Genomic DNA, 6,930 nt, shown 5'->3' on the forward strand with positions numbered 1-6,930 from the left:
AACAAAGGACTGTCACATGTGAAACATAAGATTTCTCCTGCTAGCTTTTGACTGTGTGCATCTCTTGTCATTTTTAAACCTGACACTCAGGGTGGAGTGACAATTTTGTGGAAGGCCAGGGAAGATAGAACTACTGTGAAATAGTAAGGGAAGTGCTTTTCCAGCCACATTGGCAGTGCTAATTTGTACAGTCAGTGTGAGAATAAGGATGCTTTTGGTTTCTGCTTTCCCTTCAGTTCCAAATCCTACCTGAATTAGAGTTGAGAGAACATAGGCTCATAGGGAAATGCACTGGAATTAAGCAACTGGTTCTCAGATTAGGGGCAGTTTTTCTGAAAGTAATCACATTTAAAAGATTGTTTACTGCTTTTTTTGTGAGCTGTTGCTGAAGCCCTCCATTTATCTACATGTCCCTATATCACCCTCCCTGGGGGAAATGGACAGTTAACATAGGTAAATAGAGAAGATTGGGTAGTTTAGAAATGAGAAAACTGAGTACCACCACCATTCACATGGGAGTCAATGTGATGTAGTGGAAAGCACACTAAAATAGAAGTGGAGAAGCTAGGTTTTATCATTTACTAGCTGTGGGTCCTCATCCAAGCCGCTTAACTTCTGGGTCTTTTCCCATTTTGGTTGAGTGTTGATAGCAATACTAGCCTGGTCAAGCTTTCAAGTGTGTTGCGGGAGAATTCAATGTAATTATGCAGATAAAAGCTCTTTGGAAACTGTAACATACTCAGTAATTGAGATTATTATGATTACCACAAAGCCTGGTAGAATATCATTCAGATAAATTGAAGCTGTTGATTTTGGTAGTTGAATCTAATTTAGTAGTTACTTATTGATAACTTCTATTTTGGTGCCCTGGTTTTCATTGATATCTAGCCCTATTATAATGACCTACAGTCTTTTTTTTTTTTTTTTTTTAAAGATTTAATGGTGGAAAGGGTATTTGAGCTAGCCATGGAAAGATGGTTAAGATCTTGTCAAGGGAAGGTGATGGCTAGAAAGAGTGACATTCCAGACAGCGAGAAAGCATAAACAAAATATGGAAGCATTGTAATGTACTTTGCTCTGAGAAGAATCCAGTTAGGTGGATGCCTGGGTTAACAGGATGGGTTAGAAAATGAGGGCTCCAAAAAGTTGCTTGAGGCAGAACTATTAAATGCTATTTTGAGAAGCTGGGACTTGATTCTAAAGGGGCAAGAAGCCTTTGAAAATAGTTGAGAAAGGGAAATATAGGACGTAGCCACAAGTGGCATGAGGGGGTCTAAGAAAAAGGATTCCTAGCTTGGATAACTGTGTGACTGTTTACCCTATTGGTAGAGATAAAGAACTTAGGGGAGGAATGGGAGTTCAGAATGTGTATCAGCTTTGGCATCTTTGGGCACATCCCTTTATCTGCTCTGGCCTGCAAACAAAGGATTAAATAATTTCTAAGATTCCACTCAACTCCCAAGTTTTAATAATTCTTGGGATTTTGTTTAGTAACCTATTCATGGTGGATGAGCACTGAGAAATCTTCATTTCTCAGAGCCTTTCAGAAACTAGCTGCTGCATTTTTTCAAGAGGCAACTTTTGAATTTACCTCCTAGAATGTTTAATTGAACAAACACTATTTAAGCTCTAATTGTCTGCTTTCCTTTGAAGGGTTTCCTCCTTTCACAGCTTGGAATCTTTCTAGGCTCTCCCATAGGAATCCCCTGTGACTCCATTGGCTGCAACCTGCAGGGGTCTGCTGCCTTGAGGAAGTGGGCAGATTGCTGGAATGAGTTTGTTCTCTTAGCCATTAGTGGCTAGGTCCTATTCGCAGAAGATAAAGAGGCTTCTTCTCCCCTTAGCAGTGTTTCGTTTTTGCTTTGTTTGGGGAGTAAGGCACCAGAGTGGTCAAATGCATGACTGCCTGAGTTTAAGTCCTAGTTATTGTTCGTTAGATGTATTTCCTTGGGCAAGTTACTGAATCTTCCCGTGTCTCAGTCTTAGTTGCGGTGAGCGGAGGCTGCTCTTCATTGCGGTGCGTGGGCTTCTCACTGCGGTGGCTTCTCTTGTTGCAGAGCCACGGGTTCGAGGCACGCAGGCTTCAGTAGTTGTGGCACATGGGCTCAGTAGTTGTGGCTTGCGGGCTCTAGAGCTCAGGCTCAGTAGTTGTGGCGCACAGGGTTAGTTGCTCCGAGGCATGTGGGATCTTCCCAGGCCAGGGCTCGAACCCGTGTCCCTTGCATTGGCAGGCAGATTCTTAACCACTGCGCCACCAGGGAAGCCCTGGGTAATGTCTCTTAAAACAGGTAGTCAGCATATGAACTCCTCTTCTGCACTGGACAGAATTTCCATCATCTCACTATCATAAGTGGAAAGGTGCTGCCCTTTAAGCCAGTGTGAAAGTCAAGCCAATTTTAAGTCTTGGAAAAAGAGGTACATGTTAGGAAATCCTGAATGGTGATGAGTCAGCCTAACTGATCCAGATTGGCTGCATTTTCTACCACTGGCCAAATTCTGCTTGTGACTTCCATGGCACAGCCTTAGACATGCTTCTGTATGATAGGACTTTGACCCCCAAGTGCATCTGCTACTTACTTCAGGTAGATTCCTAGGAAAGACTACCACTGAGGCTCGCTCTTTGGCAGCACTTCTGTCGGTGTGGGGTTATGGATGAGGGGTAGGACCCCCGGTGCTCTGCTGTCTATTTCTGGAGGCAGGGACAGGAACAGCACCTGACACGTAGATACGATGTTAGCATTGTGTCCAGGAGACTTAATAGGGCTTCATAAACCCGTATTTCTAATAGTCCCCAATGGAATGCATTGTACCACAAGATGTTCCTTAACCCTGAATCACCGGAACTCACTTAGTCTAAAAATCTAAACTTGTTCTCTTATATCTAAACAGTTGGGAATAGAGGAGAGTGAGTTGCCTTTGGAAAGTCAAGTTGATAGTTTCATCTCATTTTGGTCTTTGTGATTAATTATGACCTACAAAGGGGTTACTACTCTAGCAGGAACTTTGAATTTCCTGAATAGATTTCCCTCTGGTTAGCAGGCAGAGGAAGTACTGACTTTTTTCACTTTCCTGGGGTGGCCTGGGTACTATCTCATCGCCATGTCATTTGTTGACTTCTTTTCCCTGATCTCTGTTTGGTGTGGTAATGAATAGCAAAGCAGAAAACTGGAGGCCTATGTGTATACTTACGGTGCCCATGCTGTGATTGCCAGAAGGCCAGAGAGCCAGTTTTCTAGTGAAACAGACTAATGTTCTAAGAATTGCTTTCATTGAGAAAGAGAACAAGGGGGGTGGGGGTGGGGGAGGCGTGGAGGTGGAGCATAAAGGAATAAGGAATATAGAGCATTCCTAAACTTAGATTCCTAAGTCAGCCATTTAGAGTTTCATGGGAAGACAAAATGAGAAGTAGCTGTCCCAAGGGTTTTATCATTTCAGATATCCTAGGTCTCTATTCTAGAAAGTTTCCACTGATGGTAGAATAAAGTTTTGATCTTATACATCAAATCTCAGACTGGACATGCATTTGTCTCTAACAACACCAGGCTACCCTTATGTGGTACTTATCGACTTCATGGAATTGTAATGATATTGATTTAGTGGAAAGTGCTCTGAACTTGGAGATGGAAATACTCAGTTTAAATCCCAACTGCCCTTCTTTCTAACATTGTAACTTTGAATAGACTTTGAACCACTGGCTCTTGTGTTTCTAAATCAGTCTAAGGGGATAATAAAGCCTACTTCACACGGGTGTTGTGAGGACTGAATGAAATAATGTATGTGAAAGCACTGAGCAGCACAGTGCTTGCTTAGATTTTTCTTTTTTCTTAGTCTAGGGAGGGATGTATATATCCACCCATTAATATTATGGATGTAATTTTCCACCTTTTTCGCTTTTAGGCAGAAACTTCTGTAGATGACCATTAATTCCTCTTACAGTTAATGTTCAAAACAAAACAAAAACTGAAACTTCAGTGCTTGTATATAGAATAGTAAGCTCAGACATTTTGCTGGTAGTATCAAAACCATGGGCCTATGATTTCACATACGTAAACTCCTAAAGAATCAATTGCAATCTTGGCAACTTTGCTTTTTCACCATTCTAAAGCTGGAAGAATTAATGAGAACTGGAAGTAAGAGTGTTATTGTAATCGGGAGCCATTTTGTACAAAATAAAGGATAAATTTGTTTATAAAACATTGCGTTTTGGTAAAAACAGATTATGAGAGAGAGCACATTGAGTAGAGAGTGACATCATAATAATGCTGAGAATAAAAAGCGTGGTGGGAAAAATTGATCATCATGTGCTTCCAGGCATACTAGAGTTAAAAGAAAAGTGTGCTCGTATAGAAATTTGTTACTTTTCAGTGTGTGGCACATCTAAATAACAACGTAATGAGAACAACATAGAGGGAGGAGTACATCAACCAAGGAAAGTGGACACTGCTTTATTTTCCATCTGTGGTAGTTCTGGGTCTTCCCTAAATCTGTAGTCCTGTTTATACTAGTCCCCCTGCCCTCCTGGCTGGATTCATAGTTTCTGCTGATTTATTATCCAAACTCCTGTCTTTAGTTGGGGCTCCTTTTGTGCCCAGAGATGTGAGTGATAGCGATGCTCTCCTGATCCACATTCTGGGGCTCTCACCTAACTGGTCGCCATCATTTGTTTCTCCCTTTTTGGCCTTTGATGTGGCTGAGTACGCTAGCCAAATCTCTTTAGAACAAACTTCGTGGGATGGTTGTAACCTAATGAGCTCATTGCTGGTAAAATCTGTTTTTTTTCTCCTGGGCTGAAGGTGGTGAATGTGAGATAGGAAATACAGTCTGTGGTGGGAAAGGCAAGAGCCGATGCTGCCTATAGGTTTGACTGTCCCTGTCAGCTGGGGTTGCTGTCAGCTGTCCTGTGTCTGGGGTGACCCCCAACTCATAGCACTTGAATTCATGCTCTCTTTTGTTAACTTGTGGAATATATTGGCTGCTGAGGTGAGCAAGGTTCCTAAACCTCCTGCCCAGTGTACTGAAGAAAATAGTCATCCAGTGTTCACCTTAAAATACAGCTTGTGATTTTTGCTCTTTAGTCTTTGTCTACATGCATGTTTTTATATAACTGCAGTCATTTTATATATTCCTTTTTTCCATTTGTGTCATAAACATTTTCCATGTATATTTGTAGGACTCACAAATTATAGCATAACAGCTACATAATGATAATGATAACTGTGATGTATACCTTTGATATATCACAGTTTCTCCCTCTTGGTATTTACCAAGGCTGTATCTGGTTTCTTGGTGCTTTTTTGTTTGTTTATTTGTTCTTGTTAGTTTTTTGTTATGGGAGGCATCAAAATGAACATCTCTCTGTAATGTTTTACCCAGAGAGAAATCTCCAGGAGCTACACCCAGGATATGAACACTTTAATGGCTCTTGTTTTGTAATGTCATATTTTGTTTTCCAGAGAAGCGGCACCTTTTTACAGTGCTACCACTGTGCCCACAAACCCCTTTAAAAGTAAGGCTTTAAATATTTAGCACAGGGAATGCCCTTGCTTTTAGATGGATCTTTTCTTATTCTGAGGAAAGAACCAAGCAGGATTTATAAGCCCTAGCTAGAAAAGCTAGAAGTGACTAGCTTTTCCTAAGCTGGCAGGAAACACTGACTGTGTTGGGCTGCTACTGCACAAAGCCCTGGCGTGGCTACATTTGTGATATGTCTCACATCTGGCACTGAGCCACCAAATGATTTTTGGTGAACTGTTTTTACCTCCTCACATCAGATGTGAGAGCTCAAGTTGGAGCTTTCATTATAGTTTTCTGCTGGTAGAATGTTGTAGAAATACAGTGGGTTTGCTGTATAGTCTTAGTAACTTAAAAAAATGTCCTGTTACGTTTAGAATGACTATGTTTTTTCCATTTGATTCCTTTGCTCCTTCGAAAAAATTAAAACATTAAGCAAGATAAAGAAAGTCTGATGTAGCCAAGAGCCTCTACTTGAACCTTCTGTCAGGACTATTTATTTAAAGCATTGTAAGTTTCCATGGTTCATGTTATCTCAGGGTATCTTGTGAGTTAATCTTGTGATATGAACCCTGTGGTCCCTACTCTGTTTGTCCCTACTCTGCTAACTGTTTGTGTCTTATTTTTCACAGTGAACATAAAGATTCTGAAAAGAAACACAAAGAGAAGGAGAAAACCAAACACAAAGATGGAAGTTCAGAGAAGCATAAAGACAAACACAAGGACAGAGACAAGGAAAAACGAAAGGAGGAAAAGGTACAGAACTTTCCAGTGGGGAATGAAGAGGTGTGGGATGTACTTTTCATTTTGTTTACCTGTAAAAGCAGGTATTGAAAGTACCTTCATTGACTAGTAAGATTCCCTGGCCTTTGAATGAAAAAGGTCTGTGTCAGGAGACGTCAGAGCCAACCAGAGTCTTAAACTATAAAAACCAAAGCCCTTTACCACTGTATTTCATGCACCAAACCTATCCATATCATTACCTTACTTTATATGGCAAATGGATAAATTGAGGGATGTAGGGTTTCTGGGAAAGTCAGTTTTCTTTCATGGGGAGAATTAATTCTGCTAGCCAAATCTCTGTAGAACAAACTTTGTGGGATGCTTGTAAACTAATGAGCTCATTGCTGGTAAAATCTGTTTTTTTCCCACCTGGGCTGAAGAAGGTGGTACATGTGACATGCACATCTGGCTGTGAATAAGTAGTAGTACTGTGCATAGACTTTTTAAAAAAAGTTTTTATATTAGTTTCTGAAAAGGTAATGCTGGATGGACTTGCTAAATTCAGACAATATGAAATAGAGAATAGTAGTGAGAAATACATCTCCCTTTTACCCTCAAATCATTGTCGTCTATCTTTCCCTTTCTGGAGACAGCCACTGAGCTATTTTTTGTATTCTTCCATTGGTACCGGTGTGT

The 6,930-nt window shown here is 40.7% G+C and overlaps 1 protein-coding gene across 1 annotated transcript in view; it reads left to right on the plus strand.

Annotated features, from left to right (window-relative positions):
* The window catches only part of TOP1 (DNA topoisomerase I), an 84,416-nt gene that overhangs the window by 36,067 nt on the left and 41,419 nt on the right, over positions 1–6,930 (plus strand). The window contains exon 3 of the mRNA XM_022592407.3: positions 6,144–6,267. The gene's annotated coding sequence lies outside the window, so the exon portion shown is untranslated. The remainder of the gene's footprint in view (positions 1–6,143; positions 6,268–6,930) is intronic.

The sequence above is a fragment of the Delphinapterus leucas genome, chromosome 15, assembly GCF_059928025.1.
Source record: "Delphinapterus leucas isolate spDelLeu-1000000601 "Yukka" chromosome 15, BTC_Dleu_Yukka2, whole genome shotgun sequence".
In the NCBI taxonomy this organism is placed as follows: domain Eukaryota; kingdom Metazoa; phylum Chordata; class Mammalia; order Artiodactyla; family Monodontidae; genus Delphinapterus; species Delphinapterus leucas.